The sequence below is a fragment of the Panulirus ornatus genome, chromosome 3 (genome assembly GCF_036320965.1).
Source record: "Panulirus ornatus isolate Po-2019 chromosome 3, ASM3632096v1, whole genome shotgun sequence".
Lineage (NCBI taxonomy): Eukaryota > Metazoa > Arthropoda > Malacostraca > Decapoda > Palinuridae > Panulirus > Panulirus ornatus.
This window is the reverse complement of record NC_092226.1, coordinates 32695575-32709782: the sequence shown is the minus strand read 5'-3', so window position 1 is coordinate 32709782 and position 14208 is coordinate 32695575.

Below are 14208 nucleotides of genomic sequence, written 5' to 3'. Positions count from 1 at the left end.
TTCCTCACTCATCCTCTCCATATGCCCAAACCACTTCAAAACACCCTCTTCTGCTCTCTCAACCACGCTCTTTTTATTTCCACACATCTCTCTTACCCTTACGTTGCTCACTCGATCAAACCACCTCACACCACACATTGTCTTCAAACATCTCATTTCCAGCACATCCATCCTCCTGCGCACAACTCTATCCATAGCCCACGCCTCGCAACCATACAACATTGCTGGAACCACTATTCCTTCAAACATACCCATTTTTGCTTTCCGAGATAATGTTCTCGACTTCCACACATTCTTCAAGGCCCCCACGATTTTCGCCCCCTCCCCCACCCTATGATCCACCTCCGCTTCCATGGTTCCATCCGCTGCCAGATCCACTCCCAGATATCTAAAACACTTCACTTCCTCCAGTTTTTCTCCATTCAAACTCACCTCCCAATTGACTTGACCCTCAACCCTACTGTACCTAATAACCTTGCTCTTATTCACATTTACTCTTAACTTTCTTCTTCCACACGCTTTTCCAAACTCAGTCACCAGCTTCTGCAGTTTCTCACATGAATCCGCCACCAGCGCTGTATCATCAGCGAACAACAACTGACTCACTTCCCAAGCTCTCTCATCCCCAACAGACTTCATACTTGCCCCTCTTTCCAAAACTCTTGCATTTACCTCCCTAACAACCCCATCCATAAACAAATTAAACAACCATGGAGACATCACACACCCCTGCCGCAAACCTACATTCACTGAGAACCAATCACTTTCCTCTCTTCCTACACGTACACATGCCTTACATCCTCGATAAAAACTTTTCACTGCTTCTAACAACTTTCCTCCCACACCATATATTCTTAATACCTTCCACAGAGCATCTCTATCAACTCTATCATATGCCTTCTCCATATATATATATATATATATATATATATATATATATATATATATATATATATATATATATATATATATATATATTCCTATGGAAAGATAAGATCGAACAATTACAATGGCAACGTGACGTCACGTAGACCTGATTACACTGTGTGTTCTTCTCATGATGAGGTTCATGAAGATGAAGTTAGTAGGTGGAGAGCAGCATTTTGGTTAGAATGTGTGTGTGTGTGTGTGTGTGTGTGTGTGTGTGTGTGTGTGTGTGTATGTGTGTGTGTGTGTGTGTGTGTGTATGTGTATGTGTGTGTATGTGTGTGTGTGTGTGTGTATGTGTGTGTGTGTGTGTGTGTGTGTGTGTGATACGAGGGAGAGAGTTTTACACTCGTTCTGCCCCGTATTTTGACCTTTTGTATATATACTCTGTCTTTACTCCTACGTACACACACACACACACACACACACACACACACACACACACACACACATACACACACACACACCAGCCTAAGCCAGTTACCTATTCATCGATCAGCCCCAAGAGGAAGATGAACAACTGGGTTGGGTGTAGGACGACTGCCACACCCAGGACTCGAACGCATGCCGTGGCCAGCCACGGGTGGGGCCTTACTGACTCATGGTCAGTAACTATACCATTACACCACGGAAGCCCGTGTGTGTGTGTGGGTGGGTGTGTGGACAGGTTAGGAGGGTCAATATCTCGTGTTAAAGCCACTCTTTAAGTAAAGATATACTAACCCACAATAAACGTCCATCAAACATATATTCCTCTCGTGACCTGGGGAGGTAAGACAGCCTTTACCACCAGGATACACCACCACCTGGTGACCCAAGCACTGACCCCTCACTACCTCAGCACCCCCCCTTACCCTCACCACCCCAGCTAGGACGACCCTCTCACCCCTCACCATCACAGCAAGGATGACTACTCTCACCCATCATCACAGCCAACACGACCCCTCTCACCCCTCAACACCCCAGCCAAAACGACCCCCTATCTCTCAACACCCCAGGAAGCACAACCCCCTCTCACCCTTCACCACCCGAGGTGGTAGGACCCTCTGGACCCACACCACTCCAACCCTCTCACCCATCACCACCCCAGGCAGCAGATCCCTCTCTCCTCTCTCAACCCTAGCGAGAAAGGCCCTCTCACTCCTCACCGAACCAGGCTGAAAGACTCTCTCACTCCCTCACCACTCTAGGCAGCACGACCCCCCTCACCACCCCGGCCAGAACGACCCTCTTATCCCTCACCACCCCACCCAGAACGACCCCCTTACCACTCTGGCCAGAACGACCCTCTTACCCCTCACCACCCCCCAGCCAGCACGACTCTCTGACGACGCCTTTAAAAACGTCACGAACCCTTCACCCACATTTCATGAGTGGCAGACACTAGCCCGATTATTTCAGGGTACAACCTGTAATTCCTCATTTTTCCAGGCGCGCCCTTCCCCTCAGCCCTGGCACACGGGGCGAGTGGAGCAAAGGGCTTAAGCAATACGTTCTTACGCGATGTTCTCATGTGGAGGGCCCCATTGAGCACCGGCTAAGAACTGGCTCTTGGAGGAAAAATCCGCCTCGCGTGACTCGCCACAGATTACCTCGCCCAGACCCGGCCGCAGTGTTGCCACAGCTCGAGCACGCCTTTGCCCCCACCTTTGGGCGCCCCGGCTCCTGTGCCTTCTCCTTCAGTGCTTTGTTTCTGTGTGGCTGCACCCGGACGCTGGCTGGGTGTACGACAAAGTTCATAGGGACAGTGAATGGTGTATTTTCATTCCTGTGAGTGTTGTTTTTCACTTGCTGATTTTCATTGGTTAGTATGAACATCACATTTCCGGTTGAACACGATTGGTATCCCACCACAAACCACAGTTCTGCAAACAGCGAGACATTTAGCCTCGGGAATTTATACCTTGATTACCGCGTACCATTTCTCGATATCATTAAAAAAAAACACATAATCACTTAATTATGAGCCCGTAATGATAAATAATAATTACACCCAAGTGAAAATGATGAAAGAGTTGGGTACTCCTAGGATCATTGAGGTGCGTGCTGCTTAAGCTGGGATTATGTATAGCACCGACCGCTCACTCACAGGCCTAAACTCTTTCACGCCGTTCACAAATGTATCGGACGTTTTCGTAAACACACACACACACCAGCAGCAGCACCAGTCAACTCATCCTCGTCCAAAACGCTCGGGTTATTCGAACTCGGTGTTCAAAACTTGTTCATGGCGAAGACGAGACTCAGCATCAGTAGGTTAATAGGGAGACGATATGTATTGGCATGGGTGGAGGGGTGAGCTTGGCCGTCAACCCGAGACTCAGTGGGTTATTGTGTGATATTAGTGTCCCTTGGCCAAGCCAGCCATCTCGCTCGCTCTCCGGCAGCGCCTCCTCCAGGAGTCCTTAGTCATCGACAGTTCCTCCGCCATTTTGCTTCCACTTCGACATGAGATTTCCACTCTGGTGTATACGCCTGGCACCAGACTGGTTAACGAAGGGTGCATTTTTATTTTATTTCTTCATCTGTTACCCTTTATTGATCGTTGGTATTCCTAGATCATTTACGGCAGATAACTCAGTAATGAGCCACTGAAACTTCTACCATGATGCAGAGGATACATGCTGATTGATTCCATGTCCTCTCTGCCCTATTGTTTGAGTAACGTTTTTCATTATGTGTTGAACGGGGAAACGTTTTACACTGGTGTTCCACCGTCTTTTAACCTTGTATATATATATATATATATATATATATATATATATATATATATATATATATATATATATATGTATATGTACCATGTCTTTATTCTGGTGCTTTTATACACACACACACACACACACTGGTTTTATGCCACGTACCTATTTTATCGACCAACCCCAAAGGGGACAGATGAACACCTGGGTGGACTGTGGACCGGCTGCCTCGACCAGGAATCAAACCAGTGCGGGTTTTATCCCAGGCGGCCCGTGCATGGGTGACGATCAGTAACGCTAACCATTGCACCACAAAGGACCGTCCACACATACCTGCACACCTCAGCTGTACGTCTCTAGATACTCTCTTTGAACACCTTCAGCGTAGCGTGAAGGACACCGTTCTTCATACATAGGTGTTGCCGGTACAGTCTCAAACTTGTGGTCAGTGGAAAGGTAAGTGTTGGATTATTTTTTTTTTTTTTTTCATATGTTAGTTGAGACGGCACAGGCAAATGAAGCGCTCATCAAGGCTATCTCATGAACGCTATATATATATATATATATATATATATATATATATATATATATATGTGTGTGTGTGTGTGTGTGTGTGTGTGTGTGTGTGTGTGTGTGTGTGTGTATCCTATCCTGAGTCAGGTACGCATTTATCTACCAACCCTTAGGGGTAGATGAATGGCTGGATTGGCTGTGGACGGACTGCCACAACCAGGATTCGAACCAATGCGCTTGACTCTGGGCGGCCCGTGAATGCATCACAGTCAGGAATGCAAACGTTTACACCACACTTTTTTCGTGCATGTTTAGTATTTTCCACGTTCATATTTCCCTGGGTGTGGAGGTATCGCTGCTGCTTTCCAGGTTAGGGAGGTAGCGCCAAGAACAGACGAAGAAAGACCGCACTGGCTCGCGTCCATTCCCAGTTTTCATGTATAATGCACAGAAAGTGCTGCCATCTATCCACAGCCAGACCCCACAGACCTTTTCGTGGTTTCCCATGGAGAGCACGTCGCTCCCTGTATAGCGCATTGCTCCAGTTCACCCTAATCAATGCATAACTTTCACCCTCCTACATGTTCATGTTTCGCCATACAAAATATTTTTTTATTACGTCCTTCCACCTCCAATTTGGTCTTCCCCCTCTCTTTTCCCCTTCGCCTCTGACACATATATCCTCTTTGTCAACCTTTCTTCACTCATGCTCTCCATATGTGCAAACCATTTCAACACACACTCTTCAACTTTCAAATATACTCTTCTTACTACCACACCTCTTTCTTTCCCAATGATTTCTTACGTAATCAACCATTCTCAAATCTCACGTTGTCCTCAACCATTTTTTTCAACCAAACATCCACCCTCGTAACATCCACCCTCGTTCGTATTCCCTGATCTATGACCCACACCTTACATCCATGCGCAACCGTCGGGATTACTGTGCCATCAAACACTGATGGACAGTGACCTTGCTTTCTCCTCAGTGTACCTAGGACCTTAGCCCTCCCATCCACCCAAGGGCTTACGTCACCTGTGATGTTTCCATCCACTGTCATGTGGACTCCCAAGTATCTAAAAGACTCCACTTCCTCCTGGTTTTCTCTCTATTCATACACATTTCCAAACCTCTCTCTCTCTCTCTCTCTCTCTCTCTCTCTCTCTCTCTCTCTCTCTCTCTCTCTCTCTCTCTCTCTCTCTCTCTCTGTTAAACTTCATGATTTTATTTACACACACTCCAATATCAGTGTCTGCAGATTTATCCATGAAGTCTCCCACCATATCCGTGTCATCAGCAAATTTGCAACTGATTCACCTTTTAGCACCCCTATCCCCAGTATTCTATAAATCCGTCCTTTTCTCCAAGACCCTCACATATACCTCTCTCACCATCCCATCTATGAATAGATCATTAAACAGCCATGACGACATCACAACCCTTGATGCATACCCCCCCTTCACCTAGAACCACTCACCCTCCTCCTCTCTTACTCGCACACACACCATAGTCTTCCGACAAACACTTCTCATTGCACTTCGTAGCTTCTCTTTCACAACATTCATTCATAGGACCTTGCGCAAAGCATCTCAGACAGTCTTGTCATATACATGTTTCATCCTGGTCCATAGATACCACATTTCTCCAAATGTTTCACACACAAATTCTTCAAACGCCTGGCACACCTATCCTAAACCACTCCTGAAGCCACGTTACTCTCGCCCTCCCTCTACTCTGATGGTCTGGGCATGCGACCACCCTCTCGGTCACCACTCTCTCATACACCTTACCAGGTATAGTCAACAGACTGTGCACTTTGAGCATTCCGTTTCATCCGTAATGCATTGGAAGGTAATGATGATGATTACAGTGACGAGAACTGGAGTTGTGTTGTGCATTACCTGCACCAAGTATTCGTTATATCTCTGCCTCCTATGTAGAGAACACACCATCCCACAAAACCTGTAGTGATGTGTGGCATATCTTCACTGCAGTGGTGTAGATCTTGAGTGATATTCTATCCTTGAAAATACCAGCATTGTTATGACCGTTCCATTATGCTATATGGGTAGTATATGTGAACGTTGAATCACAGTGAAATGTGTGGCATATGATTATACTTCAGCGGAAGCCTTGTTGCTCGCTGGCCTGGGAGTGGGGTATCCTGACACTGTCGGTCTAATTCGAGGACAAGACAATAGCATCTGATGAATTAACCTTCTTAGTGCGACGCTACGACGCTAGTAGGGCGGTGGTGTGTGACCTTTTAGAACGCTAACGTGACCATAGATCAGACCTTTGATGTTCAGGTCGAAGGTCACGCCACGATAAGCCAAGGGCCGTCCCGTCGTGCTCAAGGAGCTAACGAAATTTCTATTAGCAAGTGCAACAAACTTTATAAGTAATTTAAGGATTATGGCGATAAATAACGCAGCGAGCAAATACTGCAAGAAGATCAAAGGAGATTATGCTGTACAAGAAACATTAGAGTGAGAGCAAATCACCATTTTTCACCCAGGAAGCACTATGGGGGAACAAAGGCCAGATATAAAAACCGTAGGACGCAGCCCGACTCATGCCTCTACCTTAGGCATTTCAGGTTAATGAGCTAAATAAAGAATTATTTCTATTGGTGAACTTAAAAGTGGATCAGTGAAGCAAATATATATATATATATATATATATATATATATATATATATATATATATATATATATATATATATATATGTATATATATATATGTACATAGTTTTTCATATAAACTATATAGTTGTTTGATATCATTTGGTGTTTCATAACTTTGCACATAAGAAGGATAACCAACTCGCCTCGCGTCACTTCACTGATTTTTCTCAGAAAAAAATACCTTGCAGATATAAAGTCAATTCCAAAGATTACATTAGTCCTTTCATATTACTTGGGTACATAGCTAAAAGCAGCATCAAGTATCCATGAAGTAATTTTCTGACGTGTAACTCGAAGGAGGTTGTCAGTGATGCAGAGGAGAGTCATTGTAAGCAGTTAAACAGCTAGATGATTATTCGGAACTACAACCCCCGAGCTGAGGTGCGAACTTTCTGTCAAGGAAGATGTCATGATTTGTGTAGGAATTGACACATAAGAAGCTCCTAGATCACTTTTTTCCGCTTTATCTATAAAGATTACCGGCGAGGGCCCATAGTTCACAAGTATGATGGATCCTTGAACAGTGACGGTAAAAGAACAACCCTATAGACAGGGTATCGAGACGATTAATTCACCTTTGATAAGATTAATTCTCACACAGAGACCCCTTGAAGCAGCATAAAAAAGAAATTGAGAAGTTGGCGTTGCATGGACAGAAAATGGCCTAAATGTCCCTCAGAGTAACTCGCATAAATTTCCTTTTGAGTGTAACTCATGACCTTTACCACACTGTATGTTTCGCCGCTGACGAATGTTCAATAGCGAATATATTTTTTTTCCAAAAAATATTTTAAGAACATATTTGCCAGATTTTGGGTTTACGCGAGACATCTCTAAGGAAAGATTTAAAGTATGATCATTACTCTCCCGCTGTCTCAAGCGAGATGATTTTAAGAGATTCAGAAGTTCAGAGTAATAAAGGGGAATAAAATCAAGATATTCACATTGATATGGGGGCTTGGAGTATCCAGTTATCTCGCTGACCGCCGACTAAAGTATTACGTTGAACCATCCAGTGTAATGTGATATGATAAAACCAGCCTCTGTCGCTACCATTATCTACTGCCATTCAAAAAATCGCATGTGCTTCTGACCGACCATCAGTACCTCACGTGAGAGCCGTAGTACCTCCACTTCATGACCCTCAGAATATGTAGGTTGACCTCTCCACCGTCAAGAACGAATGCCTCGCGACTTACACACACACACACACACACACACACACACACACGATGCCTCGCATAAATCCAAAGTCCATTTTCCAGAGATGTACTTAGCGTCATGACTCGACTCTCAGACTAATGTAGGCTGGTGATACAGTCCAAGTGGCATCCTCAACCTGCACTCGTACCCCCGTGTTTGCTCTCTCGTGGCCGAAGTTTTCCTTGTTGTCCCATAAATATAAACAAAGAGGATTAGCTTTTTACTCCATCGTATTTAAAAACTGTGGCGGGCGGCTTAAGGCTGCTGGATGGCGTGGTCTGGAGCGGTACGTCTGCTGGAGTTCCAGCAGGAACGAGCTGAGATTTGCTACTAGAACCATAGTGGCCCCTGAGGAGGGTCACTTCCAGCACTCCTGAGGCCAATGCTTCCAGGGTTGCTATTTCAGCTGATGGTGCTTCCAGTGCTACCATGGTACTGGAACTTTTGTTACTAATACTTAAAGTCCTTATGTCACCTGCATAAACAGTCATACAGTAAGTAGTGACAGATAGCCATAGAAGCGTCCACCTACCACGAATAGGGGTGTCTGCCATCCAGTCCTTCACTCCGGTCTGTCTGTTCTTGCAGAAGCTTTTGTGGCCTGCGCCAAAGCCGCTCCCGTGTTCCTTGTGTTTCAGCGAAAGACTTTTATCTTGGCGCACTTCCGTTTCTTGTGACGGGAAATTATCGGGGAGTCAGCAGGGGTGATGGGTTGGTTGGTTAGCGGTATTGTCATGTTACTCCTTAGTAACAAATTAGGTTAGTTTCTGGCACAAAGCAAAGACCTCAAGTCCCCATAACCACTACACTTCTTGAGGGTGAACGTAAGAACGTCTGGATTTATTTGGTTAATTCCTACAAAACTTGATACTCTGCAGTAAACATAATCCCAATCTACGGTCAGTATAGCGAAAAGAATGGTATCTTTCGTTGTCTAGTACTATAATGCCCAAGAAAGGTACGTATTATCATTATTAGTATTAGTATTAGTATTATCATTATTATCCCAGGTCCTCAAGGTAGAAGAAATCGTGAAAAAGCTGTAATGGTGGAGGGAGAGTCATGTAAAACTGAGGACTTAAAACGATCATGATTAAACCAAATTTTAAAAAATCGTGTTTTCAACAACCAGGTTTTATTGACGTCAAGATGCAGAGACTTACCTTGGATAAAGAGATGGTTCAACCTCGAGTCTTCGCCGGACCACATTTTCGTTCACCCCAGGTTTAGTGCCCGAGTGTGAGCTTAATAACTCGAGGAGGTCTTTGTGCAGTTCACATGGTTGAAGGCATAACTGTCACTAATGAAGGCACCCCTGGAATTAATAAATTGATACCATAAAAATCCGGAGTGTGGGGCGGTGAGCGTGACACATGTAAACCAAAAGTGAAAAGAGATTCTCACTAAGGTTTCCCAAGCGTTCGGAGCGTCTTAAGGGTACATAAGCTTGACAGATGTCATAGAACCAATTGAAGGGATTTTAGAGTTTAATCAAATAACGTCACTGCTGTCGAACTTTGGCCATCTAAGCTGGTTCAACCCCTTAAACTATCATAAACCACTCTGACGTCTTCACAGTAATTGGAGTAGAGTGAAGCACGATTCAGAAGCAGTCTCATACTCCTCTGCGAGGCTATCACATCTCGAGGATCGAGTGATAACTTCGACCCACCTCGTCTTGTCTCGTTTGGCAGTCTCGTGATTATCGTGTTCGGAACAATCATGAATCCTTCTTGAGTGTTGACAAAGATACGTAGAACTGATTTGGATAAGAGAAAGGAGGGACGCGAATCGAAACAGTGGTTCATTCTAGACAGATAACAAGGGCTAAATGTTTCCCTCGTCAGTTCATGAATGATGTAAAGTGTGGAAAAACTTAGCAAAATGATGAAGGTCTAAAGTGTGTGTTTCTAAGTTTCCAGCGAACTCGCATCACCTGCCTAGTGTCTGCTTCCTGTATGACTTGAGTCATCTGTATTCTCACGACCAGTTAAATGATCCACACCACTTGTTATGTCTGATGAACCATCTGTTTCATCAGCACCATCTGTTAGATCAACTCCTCCACCTTGATCACCACCTACATCACCACCACCTGCTTGATCTGCACCACCACCTTCATCAGCATCACCACCTGCTTGATCACCACCACCACCTTGGTCATCACCTCCACCTTGGCCACCCACTTTGGTCAACACCGCCACTTTGATCATCACCACCACCTTGATCAACGCAGCCACTTTGGTCACCCACTTTGATCAACGCCGCCACTTTGATCATCACCACCACCTTGATCAACGCCGCCACTTTGATAATCACCACCACCTTGATCAACGCCGCCACTTTGATCACCCACCTTGCTTCACTGTCTGCAATTCGCCTTTGATTCAGGAACCAAAGAATACATCACCGCGACTCTCACTAAACCTGCTGCCAAAACCTTTCGTCACAGAGTTGATTCATTCACATGAGCTTCTCACTGCGTCTGTGATGAAGGTTCTCCTCCCTCTACCGTATGCAGGACGGTCAGCCGAGCCTTGTATTTCTCCTCTGGTCTCACAGTAACTCTTCGCTTCACCCAGACTCGTCTACGTCATGTAGATACTTTCGACCAAGAAGCTCTCGTATGTATCCTCCATTCTAACTACCCCATGTGCAGTTTTCTTGTAAATCACTCCAAGCTATTGTTAGCCAATTAATTTGCAATGTACATAAATCTTACTCATTTTTTGCCCAATCACCATCAGCATGAATCACGAGACTGGTGATAGATCACTCGTAATAACCATTAATCATCGTGAATGACTGTGATCACAGCGAGCTGAGGATCCCGTGTACCAGTCGTCGCCGGGCGGGAGGGTGAGGGAGGCGTGCCTGGCGCTGACCCCCATATAACTGGTCTTAGAGGAGTGCGGCCTCCCCAGTGGGGTGCTTGGGGGTGAGCCATGTCAGTTGGTACTGTCCGGGCGATTCATTAGGTATTGTGGGATGCCTTCAGGGGGCACTAGAGGGATGTGTCAGTGGGTACTGTGGCGACGTGTCAGGTGGTATTGACGTGGTGTGTCAGTGAGTGCTGACGTGGTGTGTCTGTGAGGGCTGACAAGACTTGTCAGTGATTACTGACGAGTTGTGTTCTTGGGCATTGACTGGCTGTCAGTGGGTATTGACGGGGCACGTCAGTGGGTACTGATGGCACACGTCAGTGGGTACTGACGGGACGTGGCACTAAGTACTGATAGGACTCTGGGAAGCAACTCCTTGAAGGGAAATAATAGATGAGTTTTCGATGGATGGCAGATACCCACTTGCCATACATTGTGGGAAGGTTTGTGTAATTACTGTACGGTGAAGGAATTATACACCCCTGGGGCCCCATCTCCTGCACTTTTTTGACAATCATAAAGGTTTTCAGTCTTCTTTATCCTCTCCACATTCCCGGTCTCACAACTCAGTTTATTCCATTTCACTTTATTGTTTGCAGCTAAGCATTGTTTACCATATTCAAGGTCATTACTGATGATTTCCTGAAGGTTCTTTTTTTCTTTAGATTTTGAGAATGGTTTACTGGGCATTTCATACTCGTGATTTGATATTTTGGTTCCAAATTGTCTCGCTTTGCATTTTAAGTTGAAATCCATTTGCCGTGTCCCTGGTCATTCAGTCGGTGTGCAAATCCCTTTGAATCTTCAGGCAGTCTTTGTCAGGGATATACTTCCAAAAACCAAGTCGTCGGCAAATTTCAAGATTCCACTGATGAGTGCTGTCTGTAGGTCCTTAATGGAAATGATAAAAAGGACTGGTCCTAGGACTGAGCCTTGTAGTGCCCCACTCGTCACATGAAGCCAGTCGGACGCTTTCCCTTTTAAAAATACCACTCGTTTTTCCCCTTCTGATAACCACTCCGCTTTGCACGCTCAGATTCGAGCTCTCGTGTACCAGGGATTCTTATCTCATGATGGCGAGCCATTAAACGACTCATTATTGTGCTCAAACGTCGAAACGTTGTGCTCAAGGGGTAGTAATTGACTTATTGATTTGTAATTCGAAAAAAAGTTTCTTTACCAGATGTACAAAGACAAAGCATTACAGTGAGAGTATGTGTGAAGGGCACGTATCTAGGGGTAGGTGGAGGCCAGTATAGAGCGTACAGTGGGTACAGTACATGGACATGGGAGGGTGACAGGTGGGCCCGAGTGGGGCCCAGGGACCCAAAGGGTTCCTCTCCCGCAATGCACAAGTATAAGTCATATATATGTAGAATATGTTAACATTGATCGTAGGGGTAGATGGAGAAATACTTGACAATTACGTTATATACACAAACAAATAACATACTTTGAGTAGTGTATTTGCAACAGGAGACTATATAGCGTACGGTTTAACACCGATAATAATATAAAAGGTCGAAGATACATTGCTTACGGTACAAACACATGTTAACACTGACATTGATACAAAATAGGTTAAGATGCACACAGGAAATGAAGTTTACAGAACGTGTTTGCAATGTTTGTATAGCTTAGGGAATAGCGAATTTTGGTTATAGTGCCAGAATGTCTTCAGAGAGATTATTTTCAGTAGTCACAAAGCTGTTGAAACAGTAAGCCTTGAGGTTTGAAATCGCTGATTTTGAGACGTTCGCTAATACAGTGTTCTAGTTTGTGTTCATCAGGTGCAGAACAGAGCCGTCATTTGTCATGTTCAGGATCATGGGTTCTCACGACTAGCCACATGTGCCTGTACCCTAGTGTATTGTGGCTGTTACAATGTAGCATGTTTAGTATGGGTTCGGTGCCTTCCATCCTGATGTTTCTTTAGCCTAAGATAATCACAGTACACAATACTACAGCTTCCTGGTGTTTCATAGTCTTTCTATGGGTAAATCGTCTGATCCATTTAAGATAATCTGTCCCAGTGCCAATTGATTTCATTGTACCAGTCCCAGTTAGGTACAATGTACCAGTGCCATTTATGTACACTGTATCAGTGTCAGTTAGTCCAGAGAATTGTGGTACATGGTGTAGATTAAGGCAGCGGAAGACACCGCTAAATCTACCATAAAATGGTTCGTCCAAAAGTGAAGTGATCTTTCCTCAGACTTGTTGGTATAAGAAAGATTATCACCCAGACCCAAGACATGATCCCAGCTTGGTAAGAATTCATCGTCCACTGCAGATAAACAAGCTGCAGACACAGGTTTTAGCCAGGAGTTTACCAGCCAGTGATCTGCAGAAGTGTTGCTAACGTGACGCAGGGCCGCGGACCATACCGTAATTGGGTTACTCTGGGCTGGATGTCAGCACAGAGCGAGTGATGACGTGCTGGCGGAGGTCGAGAGAGGAAGCTTTGTGACCTGTGACCCGCCTCGCACCCGGTAGGGAGGTCATCCAAAGGAAATTTGATAGAGCTGATGATACATAATGAGGTTATCCGTAAATAAGAAAAAAAGGGGTTCTGGGGAACGTGTTAGGAGAATGTGACTCACCCCCAGAGATTTTGGGGGTCTGGGGGACCTGAGGGCTTGTAACACATCTCATAACCCTCTGGGGCTTAATTCAGAGAGGAGGAAGTTAAGTGTAGACGGTCCCTGGACCACATAGAGATGTGGTCATTCTTTACTCCCAGGTTATAGCCGATGTGATGGTAGACACTGATGACTGTACTGCATCTCTGAGCGATAGAGACATTTCGGTGAACATTTGCATCAGGGTTAAATTTAGCTTTATATGTGTCCAAATGATGCAGTGATCTGTATGAATCGATGGAAGTAATGTTACAATAAAGAATTATGTGCCTTCCATGTCGCGTTATTTTTGCTCTTTTTTATGGTAATATGTTAGAAGAAACTTGTCCTGGGAACTGGCCACAGTCATGACGTCCAGATCTGTTTTTCTGTAACCTTAGAAATGGTCATTAACTCCGACACGTGACGTGGCACGACCTCTCATACAAGTCAGGAACATGAATGTTTTTTTTTTTCTTTTTTTTTTTTGTCTTTTCTGCAGATAGTCAATTATCGAGCGAGAGACAAGAGAGGATAATTACACCAGGTCAAAAGGCAGATATTTTTGCATTTTCTTCTCGTATCTTGTCAGGTGGGGCGATGGAGGGAGTTCACGTCAGTCATTCATTACACAAATGATACGAGCGATCATTTCTGGTGGCGATCTTTCTTACA